The 17,900-nt window shown below is 34.3% G+C and overlaps 1 protein-coding gene across 1 annotated transcript in view; it reads right to left on the minus strand.

Annotated features, from left to right (window-relative positions):
• The window catches only part of THSD7A (thrombospondin type 1 domain containing 7A), a gene marked incomplete at both ends in the record, with an annotated part of 412,533 nt that overhangs the window by 223,664 nt on the left and 170,969 nt on the right, over positions 1-17,900 (minus strand). The gene's annotated exons all lie outside the window — the stretch shown is intronic.

The raw sequence follows: 17,900 nt of genomic DNA on the forward strand, positions 1-17,900 counted from the left end.
GATGGGGGACAAGAATCAAGGAAATATTCTGAAGCAGTTCCCAGTCTTGTTGACAAAATACTGCACTTGAATGATATAAAACACATGTTTATTATCAAAGGTAGATTAATCTGGTACAACTGAAACACTTAATATGGCCCAAGAAGACAGAAATAGACTTTTTTCTTTATGACTATTCATTCAATCTGTAACTTACCATTAGTCTTTCTTAGTAAATTTATCTGGCAAACAAAGATCTGACTATAACAACAAAACAGGACAACTGTCCCCTTTATTCTCAGCTTCACTTATTCCTCTAACTCCATGAGCTCCAAAATGTCAACTTCATTGTGAAAGCTGGAGGTAAAATAAAACTATGAAAAAATATGTCATCAGTATATTCTTACCAAAAATTTATACAAATCACTTTAGGAAATATTTACTTTTCAAATGGTTCTATTTCACAACACCCTGCAAATCTAAATTCAGATGACACTACAGCGCATATGCATCATTCACAATGATTTCACAATGTTTCCTAATGTGATTTACAGTTGTCAAAATGAACATTAAATGACATGATCCATTATGTGTTTCACTTAATGATTGCTGTATCATCCAAATCATGACTAATTCAATTAAAATTAGTTTCACTGCATTTCAAACCTTCTGTTAAACTTTTAGCTACTTTCTACCGCTTCTCCTGCAAAGATGTGTTTTATTGTAACACCCCTTTAATAATGATTTCTTCACAATTTTAATACAATTTTTCATTTTCATATTTTGTTTTCAATTGCAAATCTGGCTCGTCTTTTTAAAAAATTTACCTTCTTTATTACATGGAAAAACCACCTTGTTTTGGAGTCACAGAATTCTGTCTTTATGGAGATATAAGGTTTCTTTATATCTAGCATTAATTTGATTGTAGTATCTTATAGGCTAGGAAACAATTAAGGGTTATTATTTTGAAACAATTAAATGTTAAATCTAAATAGTTTTTCAATGGAAATCTATAATGTGATAATTATTTCTCCAGAGAAATCTGACTAATTTGAAGATTGAAATGTTCAATGACATTGGCTGCTGCAGATTTATACTACATTTGTTGACTATCACAAATCATATGAAATTATTCTTAAATACCCATATAATAATGGTACAACTTTCATGCAAAGATAAGTTTATTTGTGCTTAGAAGTAGGTAGCTTAAGATAATATTCTATTAATATTTTGAGTATTTCTAGAATTTAAAATAGTTTTCCTAGCTAATATGAGTAGAGCCAAAATTCTATGAGCTTACTGCAGAGATATTTGCAGGAAAACATATATTTACAAAGTAAATACTTACTGCAGTATAATATGCTAGCACTAGCATGTTAAAGGTATATATATAGGTGTAAAAAAGGTATTCTATTTGTAAAATCATATATGAATTTATTTCTCCCTATGGAATATTACCATCCTTTTGGAAGATTTTAAAGAACTCAAGGAGGTAAGAGTGTAATCTTTTCTTGCTTAGTTTTCAATGATCTTTATCTTCTAATTATTTTAAATCTATCCTTACTATGAATACACAATCACATTTTCTCCCAAACATTTCAATTTATGCAGCAATCTTACATGCATTTTTTTTGTATCTTCACAAAAATCATCACATAGGATAGTAATTCAAGGATTATTACCTTCATTTCAGAATTAAGAATAGTAGAGTTGTGCATTGAATCCAGGCTGAGTTTTTTGCTAGTATTCTATTATATCAATTTTTAAAAAAGACATTTACATAACAGTTTCTCCCTTTAAGAAAGCATACTGGGAAAACCTAATATCTTTATTTGTTTTAAATGGAGAAGGCAGAACTTAAATTTGCATATCTTTGTTTACTTTGCCTTTCTTGGTAAACTACCTAACTGACCTCTCTTTCTTCCCCTCAATTTTCCTAGTTTTCGTGAAACTATTAAGATAGTGTCTGATGTCTTGTTGAGTTATTCCGTATTTCTGGGTCTCTTGCATGTACACAGGAGGGAAACATGTTATTATTCTATTATTCTACTTCCCTTCTGACCTTTTATATTATCAATATGATAGATGCTTAATTGATTACTTGCCAGCCTAGAAGAACCAAGAGGGGTACAGGATACTTCCCTTTGGGCACCAACAACCATGAAGTAGCATGTATTATTATCATAAATAGATTGTATGAACTGTTTTGTTAGGTTAAGTAACCTGGATCCACTAAGGAAAAAAAAAAAAAATCAGGTGAAATTTAGACTGAGTAAGAGGTCTACAAAATGCCATGGCATTGAGTATTACAAACAAAGGCTTAAATATATCTTCGTAATTATAGAAGAGAATAAAGCCACTGAGCTGAAGTGAGGTTCAAAAAAAAGCAAGTAATGATTTTATACCTGTTAAGACTTCCCTCCACGATATCCTGCACCTCCCTAAAATATTGCAAGATTTATGGAATATTTATGATTAGAAGGTTTGAATAATCAAGATCAGAGTTATGAAAATATAGTTTTCAACTGAAAGATTAAGCACATAATAGGGGCTCATTGAATATTTTTTGTATCTACATACATACATCGATGATGGAGGGAGATCAGATCATGCAGGAAGAGAACATGAGAATCCTCAGTCCTTCATCCAACTCAAACCTTTTTTCATCTAGTGTGAATCCAGAATCAGGCTAGGAAGTGCCAAGGGAGAAAAAGCAAAGATACCAGAATGACCCGGGGAGTGAGTATGTCCTTGTATTTTGTGCTTTAGGAGGCTATCTAGCCTTCTGCTAAATGGACTGTGTTCATCCTCCACTGATTTACATTTTCTATAATGCCTTGCTTAGAAGTCTTCTTTCATTAACTAACAGAAAATAAAGCAAAGTCACTTTTGAATTCAACAGACTTATTTTATTATAGGATGAGAGAAAGTGAAGATGACACAGATGCTTGATGGTAGGTGTAGTATGGTAGCATACATATAAAGAGGTCTGCACCTATACCTTTGAGTCATATATGGTGTTGTAAACAAGCATTATATCTCAGTAAAAAACAATACAGTTAACAACAACAAAATAAAACCTTTTGCTGGGACAAAAAATAAGACACAGGACGGTATAAGTGAGTAGAAAGATATGATTATTATAAAGCTACTGATTTTATATTTCTACTTCTTTCTTTTTAGAAAGATAAGGCCAATGAAGAGTAGGGTTTTACTAGCCCACAGAATTGCAAAGGTCAAAAGTGATCTACCTGGACACGCTTAACCAGACGCACAATAAAACCTTAGCAGTTGTCATCATGAAAACATATTAACAAGCACAACAAAGGATCACCCCAGTGGTTTGACACTTTGTCATCACAGACTGTCCTAGGTTCTGCTTTACTGAGGAAGTAGAACACCAAATCAAATAAGCAGTCAAAGTCTATATATTATTTGAGGATCATGAAATAATATACCACTGAAATAGGAAAGGCAGCTTTTTGTTCATCTGTTTCTACTACTTGCCAGTGTTCCATTTCAACCAGATCAACCAGATTAACCATTTCAACCAATCATCCTAGCATTTTGCCACTGATTTGTCAGAGTTCTAGAAATTGGAGGCTCATACTAGGCAGAGTACAGAACATACAAACTGTTGAAATTTCCCAAACTGAAGTTCCTCTTAAATTGATTCTGTACTGTTTAACCCCCCCAAATCACCAGTGTTGATACTTTTATCCTGTCATTCCTTACCTTATTCTTGGATTATAAACATGACTTAAGGCCTGGATGCCCAAACTCTAAAATTAGGGTCCTCCACTTCATTCTGTATGCAATTCCTGTTTATGAACGTAATTCTGTCCTTGTTTACCTGAAAATTTCCCAAATTTCTCTTCCTTTCTTTTGAAGTCATAAGGCTTCCTTCCTAAAAATTTATTTACTACTATTTTCCTGCTTTTTTAATTAAAGATATGTTATTCACCACCCTCAGCAGACCGTTTGCTTCTGAATTTTGTTTTTTAACCATGTTTGATATGGAATGCTCACTTTTTCCATCACACCACACTTAGGTAAATACTATGCATTTTGGAGAAATTCAGTCAAATCCTATTGCCTTATAACATGCCGCTTTCTCTTGAAGATTCTAGTTATTTTATCTCTGATTAATCCTTCCATCAAACATTTTTTACCAACAATAAGCAGTAATGATGAAACCCATTATGACATAAAATATTTGGGTCTACATGGAGTTACAGTAATTTATTTTTTCACTTGTAATTTTGTCTCCTCACTTCTCATATATGGAATTAAGAATACTAAGTACAATGATAAAGCCTTGATACAGAGTTAGAACTATATGGTATCTACTGTATTCTTGTTTACCTTGTGTGAAATTTAATGATATGGGATGCTATATAGATCAGAACCTAGCAGAGAACAGCATTTTAATAAAACTGAAACCTATATGAAAGTTAAAATATGCCAGCATACCATATCTCATATGAAATTGAAATGTATCAAATTTCATACATTTCTAAAAAAAATCAGTTTTTGAGTTAGGCTAGCTATCTCCTTTACTATGTCTATTCTTAACTATCATCTATAAATAGGAGTACATTTATATTCATGTATATATTAGCTATATACACATATATGCTAGTTTGGGGTCTAGTGTCTATCTAATAGCAACCCTTAGAAAACTGTGGGGTAATTTTTTGTAATACTCAAGAGAAATTTAATGTAATCTTAACGATCAGAGGTTGTAACTGAGATTTTTCTTTATCAAAAACCTGCCTTGTTTGTTGCAGCATTCTACACTGTACATGACTGTATCAACATTCCAAGGTCTTCTCAGTACAATCTCTTCTTGTATTAAGCACAGTACAGTTATTTTGTTCATTTACAATTAAATTCATGTTCTGGTAAGTACTACCCAAACAAATTTTCCATGATCTCATCCTTTTAAAATGTAGTATCAATGACTTCATATTTGTACTAAACAGAGAAGAAAATAACTGTAAAAGAATTCTTTTAGGAGAAAGCCAGATAATTGCTCTATGAAAAAAATGATACCAATCCAAAAAAAATTTAAAAATAAAGAACATTATGCAAGGTACAATATGAATAGAATGAGAAAATAAGACCCAATATACTGGCAACAGTTTTAATAAATTAAAACACATGTAATTACTGGCAATGTGTTAGTATACTTTAAGAGAGATGTGTTAGTATACTTTAAGAGAGAATTAAGGCATACCCTTAAGTAGGTCATATAAATAGTATGTTAATGATTTATTAAATTTCTTATTATACGTGGAATTTTTTTCTTTTGAAAATATTTCCTCCCATTTAAAACTTTGTAATGTTCCTGTCAGAGGGAGACTTGGTAATACCCACATAAAGCTAGGAGAAGTCCAGTAAATAAATGAAAACAATGGGTGAGATCAGAACTGCTGGGCAGGAGATGAAAGGTTACAGGCCCGGTCAGTGACCAGGCTGCTCAAGGGAAGTGCCAGCTCAAACAGCTTCTCAGGGAAACTTGCCGTCACACCAGCTCAACAAAGAAAGTTAAACTTAGAACAGTCAAATGGGAGATAGTAATACTCTCAGAAAAAGTGAGGGAATTGGAATGGACTTTTTAAAAACTTACGTCAAGAAAGATTAGGTAGTTTACAATGTGACTTGGGTTAGTCTTTATCCCCAAATGCTTTAACATGTTTAAAATGCTAAGCCCTTCCTTTTGTTCAATTGTCCCATGGTAAGATGGTCAGTTAAACCAAAAATACTCTTGGTTTAAGATATGAAAATTTAACAGTCTTTCAAGCTTAGAAATTGAAATTTTTAGTGAAAAATAGGAAATCAACTAAGGCCAATGGGAAAATAGAAACTTCTGCGGGTTATGAAGAAAATAACTGAAATGTAAAAAATTGTCTATCTTGGGAGGTACAGGGAAATGTGAAGCTATCCTAAACAAAATGAGATGGTCATACATTAGAAGGTGAGAAGTGACCCAAGTGGGGGAATTGTTAGAAGCTTTCAGGTAGACATTTATAAAATTAGCCTTTAGTTTATTTTCATTAGTACCAAAGTTGAGAGTGATGACTAAATAGCTTGGTGGCTTCAAGATATAAAAATGGTAATAATAGACTATATTAGTATGGTTGCTAATAAATGCACCAAAGATTAAATAAACTAATGCTCATAACCTACTGGTATATTTTTCTAATTTCTAAAGAAAATATATTTTAACTATACAACAATAGTACAGTGTAAGCCAGCATAATATGGAAATATATCCTTGTCACATGAATGAAACAAATATCCATACTACAGTTATTTATTTTATATTCTATTAGTTGATTATGGCATATGTCTTAGTGACAATTTTTTACATTTTAGTTATTTTCTTCATAACCCGCAGAAGTTTCTATTTTCCCATTGGCCTTAGTTGATTTCCTATTTTTCACTAAAAATTTCAATTTCTAAGCTTGAAAGACTCTTAAATTTTCATATCTTAATGAACATTTACTGGGATTTGATTGTGTGCTAGCAATTATCTTAGTTGAATGGGGTCTACAAAAGGAAGGTCTTAGCATTTTAAAATGGAGGGCCAACAGGCACATGATAAGAAGTTCAACATCACATATTACCAGGGAAATGCAAATAAAAACCATAATGACATAACACCACACTCCTATGAGAATAGCCCAAATTAAAAAACAATAACAACATCAAGCACAACAGAAAAGAAATGTTGGTAAGGGTGTGAAGAAAAAGGAATGTTTACACCATTGATGGCAATGTAGACTGGGATAGGTCTTATGGAAAAACAGTATGAGGGTAATCAAAATATTAAAAATATATCTACATAAGATTCAGAAATTCTACTCCTAGGTGTCTACCTGAAGAATAAAAAATCACTAATTTGAAATGAGATATGCACTCCTATGTTCATTGAAGCATTATTTACAATAGCGAAATTATAGAAACAACCTAAATGTCCACTGAAAGAGCAGTGGATTAAGAAGATGTGGTGTATATACACAGTAGAATACTATTTAACTATAAAAAAACTGACGAACTTTTGCTATTTGCAACAACATGGATGGAACTGGAGGAAATTGTACCAAGTGAAGTCAGTCAGAAGGAGAAAGACAAATACTGGGTAAACTTCAATTACATGGGGAATGTAGCAAAAAAAATCATAACAACAACAATAAACCCACAAAGAATTGACAAAACTAAACTAAAACAAATGCTAGAAATATGACTACAGAATTGAGGCTACTGGAGGTCAGCAGGGGCTTAACTGTCTATGGTAATGGACTATGGGTGTCTGGATGTTGGAGGTGGGGAGTAACATACATCTGACAAGATATTTCTCTAAATCATATAGAGTGTTATAAACTAATCTTATCTTAATAAAGGAAAAAAATGGCAACATTAGTAGAGTTCATCAAATGTTATCTATATTTAAAAATACCTTAAATGTTTCTTACCTCAAAATATATTGATAATTAAGAAAAATGAACACTGGCCCAGGTAATTTATTTATCATTCATAATTCACCATATCTGAAGTGTCACAGAAGTCAATTCCTGTGTAGGCACTGGGTATTAAATCTTTACAAAGACAGCGGTATGTTCTCATGAACTTCATAGAGATATATGCTATGGAGATAAATGCCACAAATAAAAAAAAAATTAATGGAAAAAATTGTGTTTTTCTTTCAAAAATAGCTTATCTAGCAGTAGCTAATGCTGCCATTTTTACATATTGCTATTTCATAGAATGTGGATATAAACTTGTAAGAATATATGTGTCAATATAATTCTTTATATATAAATATATAACTACTTTGAGAAGACATTTAACATTTAGAAACATACAGTTTTAATGAAATCTTGGGCCTGATATAACTGAATGAGTTAATCAGGATATTTTTTAGTATGGACTAAAAAGTTACCTTTTATTTAAGGAATGAAGTTGAGGAATGGAGCAGAAGGAAACAAACAACCTTGGGTGACATCCTAGATAAACAGATTCGGATGGGAGGTAGGCATAAGCAAAAATTTGAAAAGTAAAATGGCATGGTTATTGAGGGATGTTAAATAGGTAGATAAAAATAAATGGAGAAGACAAGTTTTTCTTGCTTTACTACACTGTCTGGACCAACTAACTTGAAACTTAATGCCGGCTTAGTGAAGTGTATACAGTTATTGGCATTGTTCTGACCAGTTCTAAAATTTTGGGAACAGTGCGAAAATGTATATTCTTACCTTTTACTAATTACTAATGTGTATGCTTTATTTGTCTCCCATTTTTATTGTATACTCTCAATGGGATATATTCTGGGTCATGTAAAAAAAAAAGAAAATGGAAAACCAACAGTTCTGCTACAAATCAGTTTCATTATGGGTGGGGGGTGTGTGTGGAAATAATAATCAGATCCAAAGACACTGTCTTCCTTAAAACAAAAGTTATCAATAATACTATTTTAAAAAATGGATGCACTTCAAGTTTTGAAATGCTCCTATCTGTTGAGAATGAACTTAAATGCCCTCCTAGAATTACCTTCACGTGTATCTCCTCTTAAATATCCACGGCAGACCACAAGTATACATACATGGCTGCATGGCTGGATGACCCTAATCAAGTGTTTTTTATTGCACTCTGCTTTTCTTTGGTGAGGTGTATGTGTGTGTGTGTGATCTGAGCAATTCACTTAAAGCTTCTTATATTTAATTTTTGTCAGGTGTAATATTATACTTGTTTTATTTTACCCATACTAGTCTTTTAAAAATATTTCCAGGTCAAATTTCTGTTTATATAATTAAAAAATTAATTTTTTACCTGGCATAGTGTGGACATATAGTAACTTCTTAATTAACACTTGTTATTGGTTAAATTATTATAATATACATAGAGCATGAAAATTCATTTAAGCTTGACCTCCAAGATTTCCCTGGTTTCTCTTTTGGCTGGTTCCTCATCATTTTATGACATAATATTTACACTGTGAATAATCCGCATGCCTGATGATAACCTTGTATAATAAAGCAATACAAATCTCATTGCATTTGCTCTTGCTATTCCCATATTTCCCTCCACCACTCCCTTCTACTTTGTGCATACCTACCAACCCCAAACTCTAGCATTTCCTCTATGAGGTCATTATGGATACTATCAACATCCTTTGAAGAAGAACTCATTACCTCAGTTGTCACTTTCCTACATTCTCCCGATATAAAAATATAAGATGGCATTTTTAATAGTTGGCTGTATTTTTGTGCCATTCTTTCCACAGAAAGAAGAGGTCCTTAAGATTATGGTCTCCAATTTAGGTTTGTTTTTTTGGCTACATATTCTAGTAACCAAGTATCTTAATATCTTGCATTCTGTTTATTGGAAAGTAGATAATTAAATACAAACATAGCCATTTAATTGATGATATAGTAAGTTAGTAATAACATAGTTCTCTGGCTCTAACACTGTACCTTAGTGCAGCTTTTCTATCCATCAGCACCAGAAGAAAATGAATTGGAAACTCATTTAGGTTAATTAAGAAAAGTTTTGAAAGAGGATTATTAACAAATGCGTGGGTGGTATGAAGTGAAATTGCTAAGAGAGGATAAAACACCCAGGGACTATCAACTATAGGAAGAACATCAGCTCAACTAATAAAGAGATCAAGGGAAAGGATTTTACCAGAACCTGAGGGAGACCTAAAGGTAAAGGAAAGGGCTCTTGGACAGGGGGGTAGTCTTTGGTTAAAGGAACATAGCCACTGCAGACCCTGGAAGACACAAATAAATAACTCTTCTCTTGCACCCTCTGATATACTGCTACTGCTTTCCATGGGTAGAATTCAACCAGGAAGAAGAGAATTAAGAAATCCGATGAATGTATTACTCATATATCTGCCTTCAGGTACATAAGTGGAATCTGGAAGGGTTAGGTATGGCTCTCTAAGGGTAAACATAGTGTTCTGCCCAGTTGCCTATACATTTAGAGAGCAGTAAGTTTCCTTGTTAGCTATTTACCATCTACAAAAGAATGTGGGCTTCTTGACTCTATCTCTTTAGTTAGCTATGGCCAGCAGGCTGCTGAGACAGGCTCATGAGAAATGATGAGTACATGGCAGGCAAATCAACAATGAATATTACAGAAAGTTTTTTTTTAATCTAAAAGCCTACTATTTATGCATGAGAAGTAATAATTTTACACATGGATTCTGAATAGCCTGAAAGGAGTCAGTATTACATAGTGAAAAATTTGCTCTCTTATTTCTGGTAAGGCTAGGATTAGATTTGCAATTTCAATGATTCAATGATTCAAAATGTTATAGAGTGAAAATGTACCCTCAGGAACCATGAAGCACATCGAATGAGTAAAAACCTTGCGGTTACTTTCAAGACTGAGAGCTGTCTTAGTCTATATGCCCTACATATAAATCGTCCCTATGTTTTCAGTATGGACTGATTTATGGAACATGTCAAAAATTAATTAACTTTCTGCCAAGAAAGATATACAGGATTTTATATCCACAGATTTTATATCCACAGTTTTAGATATATATATTTTTTTGTTCAGGATTCACTGGAATAATAAAACTTGGAAACCTTTTTAGAGATTTTTCAGCTTCCTCCTGCTCACTCAGTACTGCCCAACCCCCTCCACACATATGATTTAAATATGAAAAAACTAAGTCTCAGAAAGTGTAATAACTTATTCCACAATATGTGGCATGCCATGAGTACATAAGTTTCTCTGTTTTTTTAAAAGATTTATTTATACAAGAACTGGGGTAGAGGCCAGAGGTGCGAGAGAGTGAAGAATTCACTAGAGATAGAGTGGGGAGCAGAACAGGCAGACAGACTGAGGACAGTGCTGAGGGGAGCAGCGGTGAAGCAGGAGAGGTCTGCTGCACCATGTGGGTTGCTCCCTGGCCAGCCAGAATCAAACCCATACTGCAGAGGCTATTGAACCCATGCTGCAGGGGCTGCAGACAGCTCCACAGCACAGCGCTCAACCCACTGAGACACCGGGGAGGCCCCAAGTTTCTCTGTTTTATTTAGTTCTTATTTCTACTAGTTATACATTACTTAAAGTCCTCTTGCTGATTCAGTCAGCTTTCAGACCTTTATAAAGTCAGTAGTCTTATATTCTTTTATATCAATTTTCTAGAGATCAATCATAAAAGAGAAGGATGGATTAGTCAACAAACATTCCTCCAGGGTTAAATAAAAATCATAAAGAGATTGAGGCCCTCTCTGGTGGCACAGGGGGTTGAGCGCAGCACTGGGAAGCTGTCCACAGTGTCTTCTGAGCGGGTTCAATTTCTGACTGGCCAGGGAGATACCCACATGGCGCAGCAGACCTCTCCTGCCTTGCCTGCTGCCCCCCTCATTAGTGTCTTCCATCCATCTGCCTGTTCTGTTCCCCGCTCTGTCTCTGGTGAATCCTCTCACCCTCCTGCACATCTGGCCTGTACCCCAGTTCTTGTATAAATAAATCTTTAAAAAAAGTAAAGAGACTGAATGTGTTGAGAAAAAATACAATTATCTGCTTAACAACTTCTATTCTGATGATGAAAGGGTATGTTAGCCAAGTATGAGTTGAAAAAAGAAGCCAGAAAGTCACTTGATTATTATTATCTGAAATGTTAAGGCTGAATTTTAATTACACTTAAAAGGAAAAAAGAAACTACAGGGGGAAGAAGGTACCAGAGGAGGTTTCCTGCTTCTCTCCTAGAAGGAAAATCTAAAATAGTCCAGACAGCACTCAAGTCCAAGGATCCCGTGACTTGGAGCAAAATTCGAGTGCCTCCTGCACGTTGAACTACAACAATCACAGATGTAGAAGGTACATGGGAGAAGACAGTACCTAGAGACTATGGCCAGGGCAGGAAGTCATGGCACAAATGCTCCTGCGTTTGCTGGTGGACCTGGGAAGGGGGTGTTGATTGATGTGGAGGTGCAACCTTGACTGTATGGAAATACATGCAGAAGCGCTGACATGAGAGGGCAATCAGGGCCTCCAGAGCAGAAGCCAGAGTGCATGGAAAGGTGCTTCACCTACTCCCACAACCTTGGGTCCCAAGATGAAATGGTGGTGATAGCCCACCACTCAGAGTATAGAGAAACAAATCTAGAAATCCAGAGAGGATGACTCTCAATTGTGCCACAACATGAGCCACCCCACATACCACATTTACCAATAACTGGCCTTCTCAGACAAACAGAACTTGAAGGTGTTTGTGAACACTAGACCTACCCTCTAAGAAATGTTGAAAGGAGTTCTCACATCTAAAAAAGAACACACACACACACACACACAAACAAGGAAACAGAACCAAAAACTAAGAACAAAATAGCAGTATCTGACTCTCATTTATCAATAATCATCCTAAATGTAAACAGACTTAGTTCAGTATAAAACAATATACCACAGACAGAGAGGCTGGCTGAATAAGAAAACATGCCAACTTTCTGCTGTCTCAAGGAAACTCACTTGAGCTCCAACAATAGATATAGACTCATAGGAAAGGGTTGGAAAAACACTGCCATGAGCAAATGAGACCCAAAGGAAGCCAGGAACAGTCACACCTATCAGATTAAAAAAAAAGTATGTTTCTAGCTAAAAAAGGTAACAACAGTCAGAGATAGTTATATAACGATCAAGGGAATAATGCATCAGAAAAACTTAACACTCATCAATATACATTCATCAAATGAAGGAGCACCAAAACATGTAAGAAAATTACTATCAAATCTGAAAAGAGACATCAGAAAAAAATACAATAGTGACTGAATACTTCAACACTCCACTTATACCAATGAACAGATCAACCAGACAGAACATAAGCCCCCAACAGCTTTATACAAACAAATAGATCATATGGGATAAACAGACATTTTCAGAGCACTGTACTTCAACAAAGTTGAAAACACATTTTTCTCAAGTGCACATGGAACATTTTCAGGATCAACCACATATTAGGTCAAGAATCAATAAATTCATTAAGATTTAAATCACATTGGGCCTCCTGGGCCTCCCCGGTGGTGCAGTGGGTTGAGCACAGCGCTGTGAAGCTGTCTGCAGCCTCTGCAGTTTGGTTTTGATCCCAGCCGGCTGGGGAGAATCCCACATGGCGCAGCAGACCTCTCCTGACTCGCCCCCTGCTCCCCTCAGCTGTATAATTCATCAGTCTGCCTGTTCTGCTCCCCGCTCTGTCTCTGGTGAATCCTCTCACTCTCTCACACCTCTGGCCTGTATCCCAGCTCTTGTATAAAAAAAAAAATCTTTAAAAAAAAAAAAGATTTAAATCACATCAAGTGCCTTCTCTAAACATAATGGTATCAAACTAGAATCAACCACAAAAAGAAATCAGGAAAAACCTCTCACATATGGAGACTGAACAACACACTACTGTGTGACTATTGGGTTAATGAGGAAATCAAAGAATAAATTAAAAAAATATATCTTGAGACAAATAAAAATGAGGCAGAACTACCAGAATCCATGGGACACAGCCAAAACAGTACTAAGTAGTGCTAATCCAGGTCTCTATTAAGAAACAAGAAAGGAGTAAAAGAATCTGATTACCCACCTCAAGGAACTAGAAACACAGATGAACAAAACCTAACCAAAAGCCAATAGATAAAAATTGCATAAATAAATGCAGTAGAAATCAAAGACAGTCTACTAGACTGATGAAAGTAAAACCCAGTTCTCTGAACAAATAAAATAGACAAACTTCTGGTAAGGCTCACAAAGAATAAAGATTTTAAAAGGTCTCTTTTCTTGCAGAATTTAATAACATTTTAAAGTATTAAATGAACCTGGATTTTCCTGTGGCATAACAAGTGACAAAGGGAAACAATTCCATTTTTAAGTATTAATTCTTCTTATTCTTTTAGAGGAAGAAGCAACTGTCCCAAACAAACTAAAAAGATTAAATTATGTCATTTTCCCAAATAACTGAAAATGCTCCCTTACCCTAACAACATGTTGTATAGACTTAGGGATCAGTTTTTTAGACCCTATTTTGTTTAATCTGGCTATCCACACACTAATATAAATTTGTGATTGTGGTAGAATATAATATATTTTAATGATCTTGTGATTTTTTTTATACTTTCATTTTACAGAATTTTCCTGGTATTTTTTGCATGCTTTTTCCCCCTCATTAATTTTATAGTAAATGTATATGTATATCTGCCAGTGGCATAGTATATTGTTTTATAGATGTTCTAGATAGGCACAGGTCTATTTTTTTTCCTAAGCCTGGTATTAGAATTTTTATAATAAGGTTCATTTCCAGAATTTTTTTTACTATTGTAAATGAAATATTTTAATCTTTTGTTTCCATTATCATACAAAGTTAATTGGTACATACTAGTCAATATAGTTATAAGGGAAAAAAGTAAAAACTGGGAAAAAGGTGGGAAAATTAATATTTTTTCCTGGATATTTTAAAAAACTCAAGATAATCAATTGAAAATGAATTATAAACCATAAATTATTCACTAGAGTGGGTGGACACAAAGTTAATATGCCAACATCAATATTTTACATAGAAATAATGCCCATTTTGCCATTCTGTTTTCTTTTTTATATGTAATTTATTTATTTATATGCATTTTACATCATTGTTCAATTTTGTACAATGTACCTCTTTATCCTCTCAGGTGTAGTCTCCATAGAATTCCGACCACCAATTCACCTGTGCACCATCACCATAGTCCCTTGCCCTCTTCCCTCCCCTGTTTGATCCCTCTCCCTCCCCCTCCCCTGCAGAATTTCTCTGATTTATAGCTGTCTGATAATTTTTTTATTGTTATTATTTTTTTTCCTGATCCCTTATTTGGTTCCCCTGTATTCCTCCTATAAGTGAAACCATCCAATATTTTTCTTTTTCCTTCTGGCTTATTTCACTGAACATAATCCCTTCTAGCTCCATCCATGTTGCTGTGAATGGCATGAGCTTATCTTTTTTGATTACTGAATAGTATTCCATTGTGTATATACACCACGTCTTCTTGATTCAGCCATCAATTTTTGGGCATTTGGGTTGTTTTCACATCTTTCCTATTATAAACAGTGTTGCAATAAACATAAGGGTGCAGGTATCCTTTTGAATTAATGCTTCTGTATCCATTGGGTAGATTCCTAGGAGTAGGATTGCTGGGTCACATGGCAACTCCATTTTTAGTAGTATGAGGAACCTCCACACAGCTTTCCATAGTAGTTGGAGCCATTCTCTCTTTTTTTAACAGGATTCAAGGATGCTTCAGCAGCCATTTCACAAAGAGAGATCACACCATGCTCAGGACTTCCTTGACTTCAAACCTCAGAAAGTTCAGGCTTCTCTTAGAGATTTTTGAATTTTCAAGAAATTTTTGAATTTTTGAATGTTCATGAAAGCTGCAGAGCTATGTTTCCTCCTTCAAGTCTATTTTCACCACACTGGGCAAAAATTCAAAATGTGGTTTAGGACTGTGACTGTACCTATCATCATATAAAAATGACCTTTGTGTTTTTCAGTCTTACTGATTTTAGTCTGTTTAAAAACAGAAAGTGGGGTAGATCTGTCATCTTTAACTCAGAAGTTTTAGCAATAATTCTGCCAAAATTAATTTTATTTGCCTATGAACCAATTCCTAAGGTTTATTTAGGTAAATTTAGTTATTGTAGTATGATGTTTTATTCTTCTCCCTTGGTGGTGGGTATGTTGTGGTGATATAAACCTGAAGACGTGTGAACTCTTACCTCTTACCTCTGAATCATATATATCATATATAATCATATATGACCATATATAAATCAATGTTACTTCAATTAAAAAATATATAAAAAGTATTATTTTTATCCTCTTACATGACAAAATTATTTCTAAATTTGATATGAGGTTAAATACTTTAAGTTCTTGATTATTCTCTATTGATGTTATTCATTTATTCTTCACTTTATTAGAGACATTGATGGTATAATGCTTGAGCAAATTATAGATTAAAATCTCTTATTTTGTTACTTGTTCACTAGGTCTTTAACTTTTTTAAAGATTTATTTTATTTATTTATGCATACACAAGCTGGGGTGTAGGCCAGTGGTGTGGGGAATAGGAGTGAGTGGATTCACCAGAGACAGAGTAGGGAGCACAGAATAGGCAGATTGACTGAAACACACTGCTGAGGGGAGCAGAGGGTGAGACAAGAGAGGACTGCTGCATCATGTGGGTTAGCTCCCTGGCTTGGGATCAAACTTGTGCTGAAGTGGCTGCAGACAGCTTCATAGTGCTGAGACTTAACCCCTTGCGCCACCAGGGAGGCCCTAAGTCATTAACTTCTAATTAATTTTTTTAAATTAGTATCTGTTTATTCATATATATTCTTCTATGTATTCTCAAATAAGAGAAATATTAATAACCAATTTGTTTAACATGAGGTTTAATTTATACCCTAAGTTATAATATTCACGCAACTATAACTGCATTAGAATAGATATTTCTAATGAAATATATGTACCAGGCGATATGCTACACATTTTAAATTCTATATTCTTATTTCAACTAGATGGCAATATTAGGTTCTATGCAGTAGAATCTACTATCTTAATTATACTTTTAAGTGAGTAGTCAAGATGAAATTAAATATCTACAGCACATTAATTCACTGACAGCAGGAGAGAACTCAAGTTGCCTTGGAGGTTCATTCAATTACTTTGTAGGAGTTAAGTAACTAATATAACAGCAATACTTCAGGAAAAGAGATCAAGAAATCTCCAGAACAAAGATTTTCAGAGAAGAATATGACAGGGATGGAATAAAAAATGCTTAAGACACAGAATCTGAGGGGAACGCACACACAATACACTAACACACAAACACTTCAGAGGTTGTAGGAAATCTGTAGAATGAAAACAGTAGAACAAGAATAGCCACTCGAAAAACCAGATAAGAAGCTAGACTGAAGACTCCAGATAGAGAAAGAGCAAATCTACTCTTGAGGGAAAATACAGTTGTTTAAGCACAAGGAGAGGCTATAGCAAATATCCTCAAAATAGCATCAAAAAAAAAAAAGCAATGCTGAGAAATTCATTTGCCTTAGACAAATGAATTGTTTGTTTTTATACTCATTTAAACTATGTCCTTCTCCAAAAAAAGGCTTTAAGCCAGCTTTCAAAAATCAATAGCAAAATCACTAGGTAGGAAAGAGTAAAGGAAAATCATAAGGGTAAGAAAAAGATGAAACCAGTGGGGTGTGTTAGTAAACAACACACATGCTACACAGTCCTATTTATATTGCCAACAGCCAAAGTAAAGAGAAAAATGGAATCTGTTACAAGATTTCCAGGGCTATAAGGCAATTCAGCTGCTTGCAGAAAACATGGGTTGAGACTTCAGTGAAATTTATTTAATGTGTTTTTAATCAAGCGAACAGACTGGGTGATGGAGTAGATGACACTTTTAGTGTCATTTCTACAATAAATATGTTATACAATTCTGAGCTGTTACCATAATTTCTCAGTTCAGTTCGAATCATAACTGCATAAATATTTCAGAAAAGGCAATCATGCAAATGATCCAGATAAGCCACTCCCAGATGGTCTGGCTCATCCAGGAACAAAATTTAGAATATCCAGAGAACATCATATCCTTTAGGTAATCTTCAATGAATAATCCTCACTAAATATATTCACAATAAGTCATACAGGAGAAAGTTATTCATAATATATGCATTATTTGCCCAGAGATAATTTGACAAATAATTTTTGTCTAGAAAATGCAGCCAATTAATTACATGTTTTCTAAATGAAGCTATTCACAATTGAGTGTCTTCCTCTTACCTTACTTTCTGCTGGTCCCCCTTTTTTCTCTGAGAAGAGTTACACTGCTTTATAAAATGTGAAAAGAATTATTCTTAGGTATAGCTCCC

The sequence above is a fragment of the Talpa europaea genome (assembly GCF_964194135.1).
Source record: "Talpa europaea genome assembly, chromosome: 3".
In the NCBI taxonomy this organism is placed as follows: domain Eukaryota; kingdom Metazoa; phylum Chordata; class Mammalia; order Eulipotyphla; family Talpidae; genus Talpa; species Talpa europaea.